The sequence below is a fragment of the Lycorma delicatula genome, chromosome 6 (assembly GCF_047948215.1).
Source record: "Lycorma delicatula isolate Av1 chromosome 6, ASM4794821v1, whole genome shotgun sequence".
NCBI lineage: Eukaryota > Metazoa > Arthropoda > Insecta > Hemiptera > Fulgoridae > Lycorma > Lycorma delicatula.
Genome location: NC_134460.1, coordinates 115,614,563 through 115,635,506, shown reverse-complemented (window position 1 = coordinate 115,635,506; position 20,944 = coordinate 115,614,563).

Sequence of the window (20,944 nt, the reverse complement as noted above, 5' to 3'; positions counted from 1 at the left end):
AAAACAACTAACCGTTAAAAAATATATATATATATATGTTACACTAAATTTTATTAATCTGATGATTATGCATAATTACCATTGAATTTGATTAATCGACTCCAATTTTGGAGAATTTAATAAATAAACAGCAATTTATAAAATATACCAGTCATTTTATATATTCTCCATATGGTAATAACAATTCGACTATAAGCTAGTACAGCTTATAGTTCAGTAAGTACTACTGAATTTATTATTTAAATAATGTAAAAAAATAAAGTTAATTAGTAGAGGTTAGCAAGCGTAGGTTACGTTTGGTTAACCAAACATAACCTACGCTCGCTAACCTCATCAAATTTATGAAAAATATGTAAATTATATTCATCAACATTGTCGTGGACGTTACATTCCCGCTCCAGCTCCAGCTCGCCGGCTCAGCAGCAAGAGCCGGCCCAGCGTGGGATCGCTCGGGGAGAACCGCTCCGGCGAAAGACGACCGACGCTGCGGGGATCTGGGGGCCACCACTGCCAAGCTTTAGTGGGGACCCAACTGCTGCTGAGGGAAAGCCCGGTCGGACTTGTGGACGAGCCGCAACTCCCCGACTTTGCCGGAGACGAGCTTTCGGATCCAACAGCTCTCTCAGAGCTAACGCAAAAAACGGCCCTTTTCAGGGCCACCGCAAGGTTATGAATTACGTGCCGTCGAAGCCATTCGGCGACAATATATAGCAAAAACGAAGCTTAAAATTATATGTATAAAATTTGTGGATCCTTAATTATGATCTGAACTTTTAAATACAGTATGATAATGTAATAAAGCGTTTATAATAGTTCAAATATATACACTAAATTCCCCGTCACAGCTTCTCCTGCGCAATATGGTTACTTGCATTTCCCGTAGCGGTCAATATTTTTATTTTATGTTTATTAGTCAAATAACCGAAGGCAGGCGTAAACAGTCACAGATACAGTAACGGTAGCAGTGGCTGTGGTGTATGAACCACAGCACCGTATACCTTCTCACCCCTTAAAAAAATTGGAATTAAAAAATGCCCGAAAATGGTGTTTTAAATATTTATCTGAAAAGTATTTGCTAGCTCAAATCTACTGAATATCTCATTTACAATGACGGGATTGGGGAAATTTGCCATCATTGTTAAAAAATATTTTTACCTTTCTTCATCCCATTTTAAAGTCGAATTCAAAAATCTAGAAATTAGTTTATTGACATGAAGATTACACTCACCATAAATCAGGTTGATTTCTTCATTTGTTACCGAGCAATAAAAAAAAAAACAGGGTTTCAAAAACCTTAAATATCAATTTTAACTCTTGATACTCAAAAATCTAGAAACTGGTTTTTAGATATACATAATCAATCAGTTCAAACCCACCTCACACAGTGATAGACAATCACAATTCACAATTCATTAAAGTTTGTGATTCAACCGGAAAATCTCCACTACTAAATATATAATTTTTCGAAATGAAATTTATTCAGAAAATTTCTCAGTTACGCCAAGAAATTTGAGTAAACATTTAGTAGCGATAGATCGGGTAGTTTTTTTATACAAACATGTTAAACTAAAGAGGGATTTGTACAAAAAAAAAACCCTGTTTCTCTTTTTCTTTATATAATTGTACAGGTAGATTACTTCATTTAATGTAAATTTAATTATATGATTATGTAATATTAGTCATTCGATTGTTTCAAATATATCAGTTCAAACCCTGTTCGTAGTACAAAAATTCACTTCATCAAAGTTTGTGCTTCAACCGGCAAACCTTCACTACTCCATATATATATTTTTTTTTTTTTTTGAGATGGAATATATCCAAATACCTTCTCAGTTATGCCAAGAAACATGCGTAAAAATATAATAGCAATAGATCAGGTAGTTTTTGTGTTTATCCCGAGCAAAAAAAAAAAATCCTCTTCCTATTTATACGCATATTATGTATACTATTGTATACATAAATAAAGAAAAAAATGACAATTCTTACTCATAATAAAAAATGTAATCTAGAAATTGAAAATTGAACTTATCTTGCTAGTAACACTTAGGATTTGCTTAATAGTTGCAATTTATTTGGAACATTTTTAACAAAAACTGGACAAATGGATTTGTATTTATGTATAAAGCCATTCAAATTTCATGCATAATTTAATACTTGGACTTTTTTTTGCTTGACGGTACACCATATTATCTCGAAGGATATGCGTCGAATTATAAAAACGTGATTAAAGGCCCTTTTTAGATATTAATAACGTTAAATTAATATTTAATGAATACTATTTAGATCAAATATATATTACCCATTTAAGAAGAAAAATGAGCCAAAAACAATTCATAAACATGCAGTACGATAATATATGTATCTTCTTTTTAAGCATTGAAATAAAAATATGTTTTTTTTTTATTATTATAATTTTAGTGAGTACTTCTCCAGTACTTATAATCATAATAAATTCAAAAAATTACTGAATAAAATTGAACTTTTATTTTCTTGCCATCATAGCTCTAGAGCTCTGCTGCAAAAAGAAAAGTACGGTAACAAGCCAAAAAAGTATTGGTTATTTTTGCTTTTCTCAACGTTTCATGACTCAGAGACCCCAAAAACAAGAAAGGGGCTAATATTCATCGTACGCACGTACGTACGTAAGTACGTGTGTTGGCATTTTGAAGCCTAATAACTTTCGACTAAATAAATCTATTTTGATGTAACTTAGTACAGAGACTCTTGTATATGGAGCAATTTATAAATAAAATTTTGGGTTCAATATCTCTAGAAGGTGGGTAGATAGTTTTTTGAGGTCATTTTTTCAAAATTTTGCGATCGTAATTCCACTTTACATTAATCACAGTACATGCGTGCATACTTATCTTTCCATTTTCAAAAACGTTTTGCTCCAAAACCTCTCTTCCCGAAAATCAAAAAGAGCTATCTTTTTATTTAATACATATTATTTTAACTTATTTTTTCCTAGTGGCGAAAGTAGTGTAAGTGACCAAAAAATAATAATTTGGGCAATATTTCGAGTGGAGGAGGCAATCAATGTTTAAGATTTAGATTTAAAAAAAAATTTTTTTGTTTTTTCACTGTAGAAGAATAAATAATCAATGCCAGGAAAGTATTACTACTTTATTGTCAGATTTTTCTTTAACTTATAATGTTTTTTTTTTTTCCTCAAATCTTGCATCTTTAATTTAACAAACTTCCTGTCATTGCCGATCGATGAAATTTTGCACGGTTACTAAGGTTAGGTGACACTACAATATTCCACTATTACTTTTGCAAAAATCCCTCCCCCCCGTACGGGGGTAAATTAAGTGTGCAGGTGTAATAATTTAACATAATTCCTGACATTAACTTTTGATAACATTTTTCAAGGTATAAAGCAAGTTTTTTAAAAATTTTGAAAATTTGTTGTAATATTATTTTAATTTTTATACATTCATAAACTTTAAACATCGCTGACTTCATTTGTGTAATTAATATTGACTCTTTGACATGATTTTCAATTATAACGTTTTGGTATTAAATAACTGTCTTCTCACTTTAGTAGGCTTACGTTGTTAGTTTTTGCTGATAAAGTTTTGTTTTATATAATCACTTTTTATTATAGCTTATCTGTAACTGCTTTAGTAATTGAATACTCATACAAAATTAGGATAATTTTGAAATGAACTTGGCGAGAAATTTAATTTTCTTAAACGTATTTTTAAAACAAATATCTTTATAATAATTTATATGCATAAATATATTAAAATTCCACCTTAATTTTAATAAAAGCGAAGATTTTAATAAAAGGAGACAAACGCTCCAACCTTTTTTTTAGGCCTTATTAAGTAAAAAAATAATTTCAACCTTTTATATTTCACTTCTCCATCCGCTTATTTCACCCTGTTCTATTTCTTTGTCTAAATAAGTTCATATAATTAATTTGTATAAATACAGTTTTTTTTTTTGCCTTTGACCGAATGACAAATGGTGTTGAATAAACCGTCACTTATGAGTATTGATTAATTATAAATTTCCATTAGACTCTGATGCAGGTTTATACAACAGTAGACTGTAATGTCTTTTTTTTGACTGGATTTATATTTTTTTGTAAGTACGTTTTTCAGTATTTTCTTAAAATGTATAAGTATTTTTACAAAATATTCATTTAATAATATACTGCACATATTTTTTATATAATCTGAGATTTTATTGGAAATGAATTATCTTATTTAAAAGGTAAATATTTTTAAATTTAAATCATTTATTTAAAAATAATAAAATTAATAAAACAGAAGAATTTTTAAAACATTTATCACTAAATTTTGTTGATGAAACCTTCTCTCAACAGTACATTACAGTTATTTTAACTATAATATATTTTTATATTTGATAATAAGTGCTAATAATAATATAAGTTTCCGTGTATGTGAAACACAATTTTTAAAAAAAGTAAATTAGAACAATGAGGGATTTTTAACATTTTTTTTAAACATTTTTAACATTTACCATCATCTATTTCAATAGAAAGTATAAGGATTTTAGCAAAAAATGTTTTGGTTTTTATCTAAATTCTTTCTTTATTTTTTTTTTTTGTTGATTCGTATAACGAATTTTACATCTTTTAATGTAAAAAATTATATTGTTAGTTGTATATTTTCGACCCAATTAGAATCTTGATATTTTAGAACAATGTTAAAATTAATTCTATTGAAACGTCAGTGAAATTGTTTCATCAAAAGTAAAAAAAAATCATATTACACGCTACAATAAGGTTTGTACTCGTATTTTAGTATAATATTGTAGTGAACACAATGCAATTTAAACAACAAAAACAAACAAAATAAAGAAATAAATTTTATTTTTTTACGAGATAAGATTTGTTTATTTATTAAATAAATTTTAATATTAATTTATTCCTTAAACAAAATATTGAAAATAGAATATTATTATTATTTTTTCTTTCTTTCCGTAGGGGGGAGGAAAAAGCTCTGCCAGCCGCCGTCAGGCCCGCACTGACGGCAGTGCGGGGCTCTCACCTGCTAAAAAAACCTCCCCTCCTATCATGCAGGGGCCAGATCTAAGCCATATGGTATGTACAGCCTCTGCATGATCACCCAGGCACTTTACTATCCGAATCCGTGTGACCGGAAGGCGACCCCAGGAGGCGACCCTCGGAGACGACTCCGAGGAGCCCCCGCCGTCCTCCCCAGAAGATGGCCTCCCTTGATCACCCGTCTTCGAACTCCAGGTCTCCATAGATTCGCATCTACTCAGCCTGCTGTCGCCTCTCTTCGTTGGCCTTCTCTCCTATCATTGATGTGATCGTAGTCAAGACACACTCCCACTTGTTGCTATTGCTGAGCATTACCTCGATTATATTATTATTATTGAAGCAGTATATATACAAACCGTTTACATTCTGAAACTAGATAACCACTGCTCATTTTGATTTATAAATATTCAATATTAGTAGATGGTAATATATATATATATATATATATATATATATATAAAATAATATGAAGTAAGTAATTCATAATAATCAACGTCTAGCAAACATTACTGAAAATAAATTTATGAAAATTTTTATACTCGTACGCTTTAATTGGAGATTAAGAAAAGATTACTTAAATTTCATAATTTAAAAGGTTAAAATGCAATCTTCGTATAGGTATCTAAAAACTAATTTTCAGATTTTCTGAAATTCGACCTTGAAAGGAGTGAAGAAAGTTAAAAAAAACTGTGATTGCAAATTTTCCCAATTTCCGACTATACTAAACGAGATATTCACTCGATTTGGCTTAAAAATTCTCTTCAGATAAATATCTAAAAATAATTTTCGGTTTTTTTTTAATTTTAATTCCGATATTTTAAGGAGTGCAGTGGTGTGCGGCGCGGCGGTGTTCTATACATATATATATATATATATTACCTTATACATATATTATATGTATATTATATTATATATTACCTATATATATATTACCTTTTTCCTTGGTGTCCACTAATGATTGCTTTATACTTGAAATCACTGTTTAGCGCAAGGTTTTAGATAAAAGTTTTTGGTATTTTCTTGTTTTTCAATTTATTTCACTAAACACTTAATTCTTATTATATATGTTGTTTATTTTTATTACCACTACCGTTCAAATATTTCAGAATATTACACGGTGAATAAACGATTACTTAAAAGTAACGATATCAATTACTTGAGATGCACTGATTTATAATAACAGAAGGAAATGTTTCACAGCGCAATGTAAGGTAACACTATAATTTATTTTTATTTTAATATTTAAGAATTGTGCACACAGGAAATGTTAATAAAAGGAAGTGGTGCATTTATTTTCTTTCATTTCATACCTTTTTCCATCTTTGATTTCAATTTACTATTGAATTCGGTTATTTTTTTCGTTTCTTTGTCAATTTGTTCGATGAATGAATACAAAACTCAGAGGGTGTTGTTTGATATAATAAATCTAAGTAACTCTATCGTGAATGCAATACCAATTTCATATGAAATCGTTCTTTAATCAAATTCTGTTGTATGTAGTGCAAGTCTACTGGACGTCACTATTCTATGCACACCACAACCTCTATTCGTATCGTTTCAAAGCTTCGTTGTGATTGATGAATATGTTAGTATGTGGCATGCTTACAAATTCACATCGTTAAAAATCACTTAATTTACTCAACTTCACGTTGTAAATTTTATATTATTACATAAATAAATATGCAATAGAGAAATAAATATTATAATTTATATTCGACGATAGAATAGGTTTGTAATAGGATTTCTATATATATATTCTATTAAGATAAATTGAGGTTTTTTATAGCATAAATTTAATTTTATGAATAAATTATTTAAAACAAATAACTTTTTCTGTTTTGAAAGTTGTTTTGCTTTTTTAAATTTTTGGAGAATGTTAAACCTTTCCCTATAAAGATTTTAACTTTCCATAGCATCATGGAGACCATTAGTACAGACACCAAGCAATAGTTTGATTAAATTTTGTCCTATAGGTATCAGAATGAACGCGTTCAATAGCTGTTCAAATGAAATGATTTACTGTGGTAGCGCTGATATTCGTATCCATGACAATTCCATTAGAAATCGAATTTAAAAACTTAATGGTCAGGCAGTGATTAATTATGTGATACCTTACGGTAACAACATTTTTACACGATTACATAGTCTATAAAATATTATTTATTTTTTTTGTATCACAAATGTTTTCTTTTTAAAAATGATTTATATAGATCAATAAAATAAATATTTCACAAGGTATTTGTAGAAGCCCCTTTCTAGGAAGAATTTTCCTATTTAAATAAAGTTTACGAACGGGGTATGGTAGAAGAAAAAGATCTTAAAAAAAAAGCAATAAACCGGAAGACGCTGACGAGTTAATTCAAATAAATGTACCAATTATTAATGGTAAATTTGATATAATCATTGATTATCTGAAATCATTCAGGTTTAAAAAGATTAAATATACTTGTAATAAAGGTATTACCTGTAATAAAAAGCTATCATTAACGGCTTTCAAATTCATAATTTTAATTTAAATGAAATTTAATTTTATCTAGTATATACTATAAGACTAATATTGAATGAATGATTTTTTAGTTCATTTTTTGCTAAATATGTTTTGCATTTTTTATTTATATGAAAATAATTAAGTATTTGGGATATAATATACATTTATTTATAAGATTTTTACTTCCTTGTACTAAGTAAAGAAAGTGATTGCGAAAAATGTCGGTTTCCAGATTTCAACTGAAATATGCATTTTGACCATCCCTGAATCCATTTTGACTAGTTTCGGCGTGACGTTTGTATGTACGTACGTACATATGTATCTCGCATAACTCAAAAACGATTAGCCATAGGATACTGAAATTTTGTATTTGGGACTGTTGTAACATGTAGTTCACATCTCCCCATTTGATTGCAATCGAATGAACCAAGAGTGTCCAAAAAGCTCAAAATCTCAAAAAATGTTGATTTTGGACTTTTTTTTAACTGCACTAATAAGCTCTCATTGAGAGCTTTCAACGATATATAAGTGATTCTTATTTTCATTGCTTCCAGTTATAGATAAATGAAAGTTTAATTAATGAAATACTTGGATCTTATAAGGGGAAGGCACATCGGTTCGAATTATACTTCATCTTTTTTTTTATAATTTAAATATATTGATTTATTAATAATTATTAACATCTGATTGTATATAATGTTTTACGATAAATAACAATAAAAAAAAATTATGAAAAAAATCTCAGAAGTTAATAAAATAACATTTTATATACTTTTCATTTTGTGTCCACATTTTGTAATTTATTTATTTATTTTTTGTTATAAATTTACTGGATTGATCTTATCATATTGCAATTATGTTTTTAGTTAAGAGAAAGCTCTCTTTTTTCTATTTGGACTACTTATTTATTTTTTATTTTTTTGAGTTTTACAAGTAATTACATTTATAGTTACTTATAATTTAATGAAATATCTGTATTGTAACAAGAAAATTATGAAAAATAAATAATATTAAAGCGTTTTAAAAACAGTATAAATATGAAATACCAATAAAAATTTAATAACATTGATAAATGCCTCATAATCTATGTTTATATTTATTAAAAAATCACTTTACTGCGGAATGAATAAATTGTGAATCAAATACGACTGTGGTGTATTAAATCATAAGGAGAATCGAATTTGGTTTAAAATCAGAATTCTATAATATCTACTTTTAAATTTATATCTAAGGATAAAAATAAGTTACATTTATTTCTATTTGTCTTGGGTAATGGGCACTATGTTTTTTTTTTTCAGTATACTTGTTCTCAAACTATTTTATTTTAATAACTTTAACAGGTTAATAATAATAATAATAATAATTAATATTATTATTATTCTTATTATCACTTTAATTATAATGCTGTTTAGAAAAAAATGAAAAAAGTAAAAATATTTTTTATTTGGTCTGGTTTAAAAAAATTGATTTAGTCTGTTATGTATTAGGAGTTTTTTGTAATTCCGTCTCTCCGTAGGTAAAAAATCATGAATTAAACCAATGAATTTACTTTAAAAAATATTTTTCAGTACGATATTAACTTTTTAAATAACATTATGGATGTTATAATATATATATACATAATATAATATATATATGATGCTATATTATTGATTATTAATGTTATTAATTACTAGTATGTAAATTAATCTATCTTGTTTGATTAAACATGTTTTTTTTATAGCTAAGTTAATTCATTTTATTAGACCTATTTGTATTATTACTACTCCAATTTTGAGTTAAATAACATGGAACATATTAAATAAATGGATGTCACTATTTAATTACAACATGAACTACTAATATTCTCTACTAATAGATACAATTACGAAGTTAAGCGTACAACACATCTCGAAAACTGAAGGTTCCATACTGAGTAAAAGATCATCTTCCCTAAAATAATGATGACGGCTCACACACTTACACTTTCTAATAATCTGAAGCCAAGATAAAGAAATATTTCGAAAATTTATTTTATTTAAATGATAAAATTAATTTTTTTTTCTATAATAATGTTACACATGTAAAAAATAATAAAACACTCATTTGTAGGTCCGTTACACCTGGATGAGTTCTCAGTAATTAGGTGCTACGTACGTCACTACGTGAGGTTCACTTTGTATATTTGTAGTGATTTTTTCAAATCGTAAGACTAGTCCAATTTACCAAAATTTTGTGTAGATTTATTTTACAATTATTATAAGTATTCGTTTTCACGTGGTGGTTTTAAATTTAATGGTTAATTTTTATATTTAAACTTTTACTAAAAGAGTAGAGGATATTAAATTATTCAAATTACATTTTAACAAGGACGTGTACAATTCATTGCATAAATTTTATCTCTGATAACTGTCTCCCAAAATATCTCCAAAAGTAATAAATTAAAAAATATTATCTTGTAGAAGGTTTGTACTATTTTTTTTAAATGTAACAAAAGTAATTAATTTTATATTTACAACTACAAAGTTTTTATTCACATTAGCTGTATTGGAAATTATTTTAATAAAAAAGAATCCTGGTGTTTAAATGCTGAAAAATCATTTTTCCCGTTAGAAGGGTAGAGATACCCCAAAGGAAATCCTATCCTGGTTATATCAATGAGCTACTTTTTTCCTGTTCTAAAGAGAACTTAAAGATCTATCCTTGATTGAAAATTTCTCCAAAAATATAACTATAGTTATATACTTACTGATAAAATAGTTGTCTTACAAATCTTTTCCTTATTTAAGCAATTATTAGAAAGTTAATATAATAAACTTTAATTTAATTAAAAAATCTGCATTGTTAGTAAAATACTCGCACTTATAGTTAAAATATGCTTACAATTTGCAACAAATTACAACAAAATTCAAATAAAATAAAATCTCAAAACGATGTAGTATTCCTATTACACGTGTTACTAAAAAATAAATCTGGCAAAATTGCATCCGCTAAATATCAGTTAAGGGTAAGAATGACATGGAAATTATTTACTTTCAGTTGTTTTTTTCTTTTTTTTATTGATATCACTAAAATAAAAAATTAATAAATAAATAACTCGAAAATGAAATAGAAAATTTCAAATACAAATGAAAAATAAAAATATAAAAATAAGGACAAAATTTAAATGTTTAAACTTAAACTTTTAGCATTTGCTAATAATCTGATAATTTTGGCAAAAGATATATTTGGAAGATGAAAATCAAATTTTAAGAATTATAATAAAAGGGCCCTCCTCTATGAATCATGAGACCTTGCCGTTGGTGAGGGGGCTTGAGTGCTCAGGGATACAGAGTAGCTGGACCGAAGGTGCAACCATATCGGAGAGGTATCTATTGAGAGCCAGACTAAGGAATGATTCCTGAAAGAGGGCAGCAGCTCTTTCAGTAGTTGTTAGGGGCGTGAGTCACAATGACTTAAACGCCCATATCAACATCACTCAGTCCTCTGAGTACTGCGCAGCTGAAAGCAATGGAAAACTACAGCTGTTTTTTTTTCCAAGAAAATGTGGCTCTCTGCATTTTCACATATACAATAATGGAGGCGCCTTCCTTGGTAAAATATTCCAAAGGTAAAATAGTCCCCCGTTCGTTTCTCCGGGTGGGGACTACTAAGGAAGGGGTCACCAGAAAACTAAAAAATAACATTCTACGAGTCGGAGCGTGGAATGTTAGAAGCTTAAATAAGGTTGGTAGGCTAAAAAATTTAAAAAGGGAAATGGATAGGGTGAATGTGAATATAGTAGGAATTAGTGAGGTTCGGTGGGAAGAGGAAGGCGACTTTTGGTCAGGTGACCTTAGAGTAATTAATTCAGCGTCAAATAAAGGGCAGGCAGGAGTAGGTTTCGTGATGAACAAGAAGATAGGGAGGAGAGTGGAGTATTTCAAGACGCATAGCGATAGAATCATTGTAATAAGGATAAAATCAAAACCTAAACCAACAACGATTGTTAACGTCTATATGCCTACAAGCGCCCATGATGATGATGTGGTAGAGTGTGTATACGAAGAGATTGATGAAGCAATTAAACACGTAAAAGGAGATGAAAATTTAATAATAGTTGGAGATTGGAATGCAAGCATTGGAAAAGGCAAGGAAGGAAATATAGTGGGTGAATACGGGCTGGGCAAAAGGAATGAAAGAGGGGACCAACTTATAGAGTTTTGCACGAAGTATAATTTAGTAATTGCCAACACCCAATTTAAAAATCATAATAGAAAAATAAACACCTGGAAAAAGCCAGGTGATACTGCAAGGTATCAGATAGATTATATCATGGTTAAGCAAAGATTTAGAAATCAACTCGTTGACTGCAAAACTTACCCTGGAGCAGACATTGATAGCGACCATAATTTGGTGATAATGAAATGTAGATTGGGGTTTAAAAACCTGAAGAAAAGGTGTCAGATGAATTGGTGGAATTTAGAGAAGCTTGAGGAGGAGGAGGTAAAGAAGATTTTTGAGGAGGACATCCCAAGAGGTCTGAGAAAAAAAGATAAGGTAGAAAATGTAGAAGAAGAATGGGAGAATGTTAAAAAGGAAATTCTTAAATCAGCAGAAGCAAACTTAAGCGGAATAAAGAGAACTGGTAGAAAACCTTGGGTTGCAGACGAGATATTGCAGCTGATGGATGAACGTACAAAATATAAGAATGATAGTGATGAAGAAAGTAAAAGGAACTATCGGCAGTTAAGAAATGCTATAAACAGGAAGTGCAAACTGGCGAAAGAAGAGTGGATTAAAGAAAAGTGTTCAGAAGTGGAAAGAGAAATGAACATTGGTAAAATAGACGGAGCATACAGGAAAGTTAAGGAAAATTTTGGGGTACATAAATTAAAATCTAATAATGAGTTAAACAAAGATGGTACACCAATATATAATACGAAAGGTAAAGTCGATAGATGGGTGGAATATATTGAAGATTTATACGAAGGAAATGAATAAGAAAATGGTGTTATAGAGGAAGAAGAGGAAGTTGAGGAGGATGAAATGGGAGAAACAATACTGAGATCTGAATTTAAGAGAGCATTAAAAGATTTAAATGGCAGAAAGGCTCCTGGAATAGACGGAATACCTGTAGAATTACTGCGCAGTGCAGGTGAGGAAGCGATTGATAGATTACACAAACTGGTGTGTAATATTTATGAAAAAGGGGAATTTCCGTCAGACTTCAAAAAAACTGTTATAGTCATGATACCAAAGAAAGCAGGGGCAGATAAATGTGAAGAATACAGAACAATTAGTCTAACTAGTCATGCATCAAAAATATTAACTAGAATTCTATACAGAAGAATTCAGAGGAGAGTGGAAGAAGTGTTAGGAGAAGACCAATTTGGTTTCAGGAGAAGTATAGGGACAAGGGAAGCAATTTTAGGCCTCAGATTAATAGTAAAAGGAAGATTAAAGAAAAACAAACCAACATACTTGGCTTTTATAGACCTAGAAATGGCATTCGATAACGTAGACTGGAATAAAATTTTCAGCATTTTAAAAAAAATAGGGTTCAAATACAGAGATAGAAGAACAATTGCTAACATGTACAGGAACCAAACAGCAACAGTAATAATCGAAGAACATAAGAAAGAAGCCGTAATAAGAAAGGGAGTCCGACAAGGATGTTCCCTATCACCGTTACTTTTTAATCTTTACATGGAACTAGCAATTAATGATGTTAAAGAACAATTTAGATTCGGAGTAATAGTACAAGGTGAAAAGATAAAGTTGCTACGATTTGCTGATGATATAGTAATTCTAGCCGAGAGTCAAAAGGATTTAGAAGAAACAATGAACGGCATAGATGAAGTCCTACGCAAGAACTATCGCATGAAAATAAACAAGAACAAAACAAAAGTAATGAAATGTCGTAGAAATAAAAAGATGGACCACTGAATGTGAAAATAGGAGGAGAAACGATTATAAAGGTAGAAGAATTTTGTTATTTGGGAAGTAGAATTACTAAAGATGGACGAAGCAGGAGAGATATAAAATGCCGAATAGCACAAGCTAAACGAGCCTTCAGTAAGAAATATAATTTGTTTACATCAAAAATTAATTTAAATGTCAGGAAAAGATTTTTGAAAGTGTATGTTTGGACTGTCGCTTTATATGGAAGTGAAACTTGGACGATCGGAGTATCTGAGAAGAAAAGATTATAAGTTTTTGAAATGTGGTGCTATAGGAGAATGTTAAAAATCAGATGGGTGGATAAAGTGACAAATGAAGAGGTATTGTGGCAAATAGATGAAGGAAGGAGCATTTGGAAAAATATAGTTAAAAGAAGAGACAGACTTATAGGCCACATACTAAGGCATCCTGGAGTAGTCGCTTTAATATTGGAAGGACAGGTAGAAGGGAAAAATTGTGTAGGCAGGCCACGTTTGGAATATGTAAAACAAATTGTTAGGGATGTAGGATGTAGAAGGTATACTGAAATGAAACGACTAGCACTAGATAGCGAATCTTGGAGAGCTGCATCAAACCAGTCAAATCACTGAAGACAAAAAAAAAATAAAAGGGCAGTTTAAGTTAGTGTAAAAATTTCATACGATAAAATAAACTGATTTTCCAGTAATATAAATAAAACCCGATAAATGAAAATTTCAGATGAAGAATTAGTCAAAAAATCTAATAATGTTAGATAATTACCTCAAATTTTTTAGTAAAATAACAATCAGAACATAAAAATTGGAGTCCTAAATCCTTATGTTAGAACGCTGAATTAAGATACTATATATACTTATTTAACCGAAAAAAAAATTTGCCAAGCCGCCCGATTGGTCTCGTGATTAATTTAGTCATCGTAAATCAGCTTATTTCAAAGTTGAGAGTTCTCAGATTCAAATCATAATAAAGATAGTTTTGCTTTTATTCGGATTTAAATACTAGATCGTGAATACTGATGGCTTTTGTTGGTTGCGTTTTAATTAACTTTCAGGTATGGTCGACCTGACTTTCTACAAGACTACATCTCGCTCATACCTCACGAACAAGTCATAGATAGGGCTGCCTACGGGCGCCGATTACAGAAAGCTGCATGAAATATCTAAATACTTCTGGGGTATTCATAAAAAATAAATATTCCGAAAGAATTATACAGTGTTTTCTCAGGGAAAAACTAAAAACTGAAAATAACATTTAAAAAAATCCACGGCCTAAAGATTAACGATAATATTTCTAAATTAATAAAATTAGAAGAAATTTACCAGAATTCCGAAAAAATAAACCGTATCGTAAGAAAAACAAGACTCAAGTTTATTGTTACATAAATAGAATAGATGAAACTAAATTAACTAAAAAATATTTTACATTTTCGAAAAAAGGCAAACCAAAATAAACTGGTTAAAAGAAATTGTAAAAATCTAAAATTATTACATATTTCAAAAAATAAATTTTATTAAAATATTTTTCAGCGATCTAGTGGAGAAATCTAAATTTCCAGAAAACCAGAAAAGGAAACGTACCGATGCACTGAAAATAAGAAATGTTAAAGGAAAAAATGAAGAATTTTCGGAAATGAAAGAAGTTAGTAGTAATACGTATACGTAATCCCTAAGAGGTCCGATCACAAGAAAAAAGAAATTAAATTTAGTAAGTGACATTGATCATTAACCTGTGTTTCCAGGATGTTTAATTTCGAAGAAAAAGTTGTTTACATTTTGTGTAATAAGTCACAAAAAGGTTAATGCTACAGATCTGTAGCATTAACACTTTTTAGAAGAATTAAACAATACTTATTAAAAATTAGAACTTGATTTGTAGAGTAGCTTATTGCTGATAAGCCATCAAAATCAAACTGTATGGAATGTACAAAACATTTTTCATGTAATAATTAAAATCTTGATGTTAATTTTGTTACAGCCTGAATCTTTTTTTTGGGGAAATGTTTTAAATTAACATTAGTAATAAGTTAATATTAGAGAATTTATCTGTTGTAACAATGCCTCCTTATCCGTCCCGGAGTATAAAAAAAAAAAAAAAACATGAAATAAAAGATTATAAAATAAACGAACGTAAAACGCAAAGTTATTTTAATAGATTTTCATACCGCAATTTATTTTATTTACCTTTTAAAAAATTAAATTCAAGTAATTCTTTTTTCTTACATTATTTCTTTTCTCTTTATTTTTTAAAAGGTTAAGAGAAAACAAATTTCAATTTTAGAATTCACTTCATATGATGACAAAACCTTTAATCTAAACGTTAAATTTATAAAATAACAGTTTTAGTGTCGCGGCTTAAGCTGTTATGTAAATTGGAGTGCTCTAATTGGAAAGTCTTTTTAAGAGGGAAAGACTGATGAACACACCTTTTATAGAATTTAAAATTTCTTTCGTTGTAGCTGCAAAATGAATGATTTATTATGTAAACAAACCGCCTTCCTTTTTTATTATTCTCGGCTAAGCTTTAAATAAAAGAAATATTCTTAGAAAATTGTTATATTTTTATTACTTAAAAAGATTCAATTAACTATATTCTTCTTTACCATCTATTCATTCAAATTTTACATATATATATATATATATATATATATATATATATAACATAATATCAAAACTTAAGTAATTCTATTTAATGAATACAAAAACAATATTAAAAGCCAAAGTTTTGTAAGTAAATGAAATATAGTGAGCACTGTAACACTTCGAGTAATACTACTTCAAGGGAAAACTTTCCTCACTATAAATATTTTATTATAACCCTCTTATCAAAGTTAAATAAAATTTTAATTTATTATCGTCATTTAATGCCAAAAGATTAAATTGTCTGACTGTGCAAGTTTACTTTTATTAACATAAATGTTAATTATATTTGAATTAAATTTAAATGAAAATGTATTTAAATTTGAAATTTTCATAAATATAAAAATTGTCTTAAATATTTTATTGATTTAAACAACATTTTTATGGATACTTAATTAAGTTAAATTTAATATTCACGGCTTCAGTATAAAGTAAAACTAAATACCAGAGATGCAAGCTGTACACGTACATCTCACTATTTTCTCCCAATTCTTTCTTGTTTTATTGCTTCTGTACACAAAATTTCTCCACTGTCGTGGAATTAATGAGCGTGAAAATTACCATTTAATAAAAAGGAAATGCATCCACATTAACAACAAAATGATTATCGCGGTTTCCTTTTATGTCCTCCTCAGCTGTAACATTTATCTAACGTAATCCTTCTTCTGTAATATCAGCTTCCTTCTAACAACAATAAACTTTTTCTTCCTTTTTGTCTTAGATGTTAAATAAAAATTAAATAAGTAAAAAATTTTGATTAATAGATAAAATCTTTCATTTATTATTCATCTAAGTATTAAAATATATATAGTTAAAATTAATTAATATATTAGAAACCGTAATTTTAAGCTATTAATAGTGTAATTATTGGTAAAAATCTAAATTACATTCATTACAGTTCATCGAAATGTTAACGCCAACATCAGTGAAAATTTAATAATGGCTTTTATTCACGTTTTAGTTTACTATATTATTACGGCTCATTGACTGATTCACATTACACTGAACGCAAGGTATTTTAGTGCTTATTGAAAATTTGATGTTACGTATTGGATTTTCCACTATAAACGTATAATTATCTATAGTTACACAGCTATTTCAAATATAAAAATCTATTCGGAATTCCACTAAGACAATGCTCAAATGGCTTTCATATCGATTTGATTTATAATAAAAAACAGAACTAAATTTAATTAATCAAAGTAAAATTAAGTAAATGTAACAAATCTAAATTAATTTAAAAAAAAAATAAAATAACAAAATTTGTAGCACATACTTTGCGTGTATGTGCACCCGCGCGTTCTGTATGAAGGTCTAAAACAGTTTTTTAAGAGTAATATAAAAATAACAGCCTAAATATTTAACACAATTTACTAGGAGAATTTTATAACTCAATTTTGTAAACTGATGTTTATGTTTTAAATTGGTTGCAAATTAATTAATAAAAAAAAATTAAAAATATGTTTCACTAATAAAAGAAAATAGAAATTTATTTTTAATATTTAATTTTTTTAAGTGCTAATTATGTACTTAATAGACAACTCTTTACAACAAAAACGAACAAATAATTACTTTTTTTATTTTATTACTTTTCGTTAAATTTTACAATAATCAAGGTGGTAAAACAATCATTATTTATAATTAATAAAAACACTAATAATCGATAAAAAATCTGCTGTAAATGTAGAAATTTATAAATGCTTGTATTTTGGTTTACTTATAATCCGGTTATTAAATTCTAATTATTAAATCGATAATACATCGTACTTTGAAACTCTCACAATACTCACTCTCTGAAAATACTCACTTACATGAAACTGAAACTGTAATTTACATCTAAGGTTTTCCTTTTGGTGTGAAATAAATGATTCATATAATGAATTATAATGAAGATAAAAAAAAAAATTAATCAATTGATATTGAAAAGATTAATTAAACTTTTATAAACTACAAAATCCAATATGAGAGTATTTATTTTCTTTTTCAAGAATCGTAAGTTGAAAGACTGATTTTTTAAATTAGTCGAGATCAATAGCTTGATAAAATGAATTCCTTCTAACTTACCTTTTATTTGACTCATCTGTAATTCATTAGCAAATTTAAAGTCAGTTGGACGTTACGCTAGATTTTTCATTCATTCTTTGTGACGTAGTGACTATAAAATAAATTATTTATATCAATAATATTCTCATCCCACCTGTAGATAGTGTTTTCGTTTCAATCATTGTATTTCTATTTAATATAACCAATTATTCAGAATTTCGATAATTAATTCCTAGTTAAGGATTGTTTTAGTTTTTTTCTGAGAGAATTACTTGAAAAAATTGTGTTTAATTGTATGATTGGCATTTGAAATCAAGATTTTACAATAAACACCATTAATTAAACGAGTTATTAAAAATGCAAAACATTAAAATATATTCATTTACACCTAGCAGCCAAATTCTATCAATCCACATCATAAAGAATTTTTATACATTTATTCTTTGTTAAATAATACATTTTTGTATAAAGTTTTTACACTTGCAGTATATTTAAAAAAAATAATCTTTATTTTTTTTAAAGTGGTACACGTTATCGGTTATTCTGTAAATCCATTAAAAAAAAATATAAAAATCGACCAAAAAGAATTTTTACAGAATTGGATTGTACCACACACAAAGACACACATTCATACTCTTTGTAGCGTACCCAAGGGACTTTCCCGATCACATGAAATACTTTTTTTCTTTTCTTTAAGGATTGTCCACTTTCAACATAGTTGTACTTCTGCTGATTCTATTATTATAGAGCATTCATTGTAATCCTGCTGATTAAAATGTGGAGGAAAGCACATACCTAAAGTAATGCACTCACTGATTGATTAGAATTTATTAAAAGAAATAATTATATAAAAACAAATTAATAAATATTAAGTATATTTATAAGGTTATATAAATTATGTTTTTGGATACATGCGTAATTTTTCATAGGATTTACACATAGCAGCCACTTCTATCAACCCAAATCATAAAGAATTTTTATATATTTATTTTCTGATAAATAACACATTTTTATATAAAGTTTTTACACTTGCAGTATATTTTAAAAATATAATTTTTATTTTTTTAAGTGGTACACGTTATCGGTTATTCAGTAAATCCTGTGTTCTATAGTTCGATTATTCTGTTTATCTATGTTCAGTTCTAGTTGAATTTTCATTTAGTAATTAGTAAATTAATCTAAATTTCATAGGTTGTACTTATAAGCTGTATAAACACATTCAAATATCAACCTAATGATATGCGCAAACGATATAGATAGTCTAATAACGTTAACGTTTTACTGTAGGTCAACATTGTTTGCTATTTACACATGAATTTACGATGTTATAATTATTCGGCCAGCAATAACAACCAAACTCGTTTCTAGTTTAAAATATATAATAACACTTATACCATATAATTAGGTGAACCGGGCCTGGGCCTTACTGTTCATTAGCCGGGACAACTGACCGTAACGGTTGGATGGTCTTTGTTATAACTTATGCATTGTTTGCACTGAGCTACCCTGGTTCTACCTATTGAACGTTTTGTTTAACCAACACGACTGCTATGCAGCTTCAGAAACGCCACATACGTGGCCACATAGTACAGACAACGAGTACATACAGTAACAGTGTTTAGTTTTCCAGTGTTATCAGCGTTATTTTATATGAATACCTAGTTGTTATATCAGTCCTGGCTAACACATTAATGTTTGCTTTATAACTTTGTTTATGAAATGATATAGCACATACGTTACGTAAGTAATATTATAAGTAGTATATTACATAAGTAAAGCATATGTTTTGCGCTTATATTATATTTTCGACTAAAATCTTGACTATTATTTTTAATTTTTCAAATAAAAATATTTACACGAGCCCACTCTCTTTTTAAGTAACACAGAAGTTTTCATTTTTACCTAAACAAAAAAATATATATATATATAAAAAAAGATAAAAATAGAGTAAAATACTCGTACATTTCAACAACGGATATTTCAAAAACCTTTTATCCAACATTTGAACAAGAACTTTGAAAAAATTTTAAAAGGAACGTTTATTTTTAATGAATATGCATTATAAGAAACTAATTCAAAGAAAATAATTATTACTTGGAAACATATTTTTAAGAAAACTTCGACGTAGGATAAACATCTTCTTCCTTTTAGAGAATCACCATTTTATTTAATTTGACTTATTGGGGATATTTATAAGCAAAATATTTCAGGAAAAATAATGAAAGTAAGTAAAAATATAAAATAAATTTTCTCTGGAAAGATTTTTCCGAAGTACTTTTCGTTCATGTATGATCATATATTACCTATTATATATCATATTATATTATCATATATTGTTTACCGTGCAAAAAAGAAGAAAAATATATTTTTATTTAATGGATTTTATTAATGGATTTTAGACAATTTTTGAAAAAAAATTTATTTTTGTTAAAAAAGGGATATTTTCTACAAAATGAGATGTTTATATGACAACATCATTATTTCTTAATTGTCAAATTCGAATGGTCCTTGTATATGTGTACTTTAGTACACATTTTTTTAAGTTTAGTTACTTAAAATAAGAAATGTAGGAATGTGATTTTTGAATCTACCATGCCAAAAACTGAATTTACATCTTTATTTTTTTTAAAAACCGATGATAAAATTTCTTGTCGTGTAGTCGTAGTTCAACACTAGTGGTTTTCTGAATATATCGTATAGAAACATTTGTATTAATACTTCCACAGCGGTGATAACTTTGTAAAACATTCTTTTTAACATGTGGTTGATCCCGTAGGTTTGGGTTGAGATTTATCGTTTGAGTTCTAAATACATAGTTAGGCTAAATAGATATGT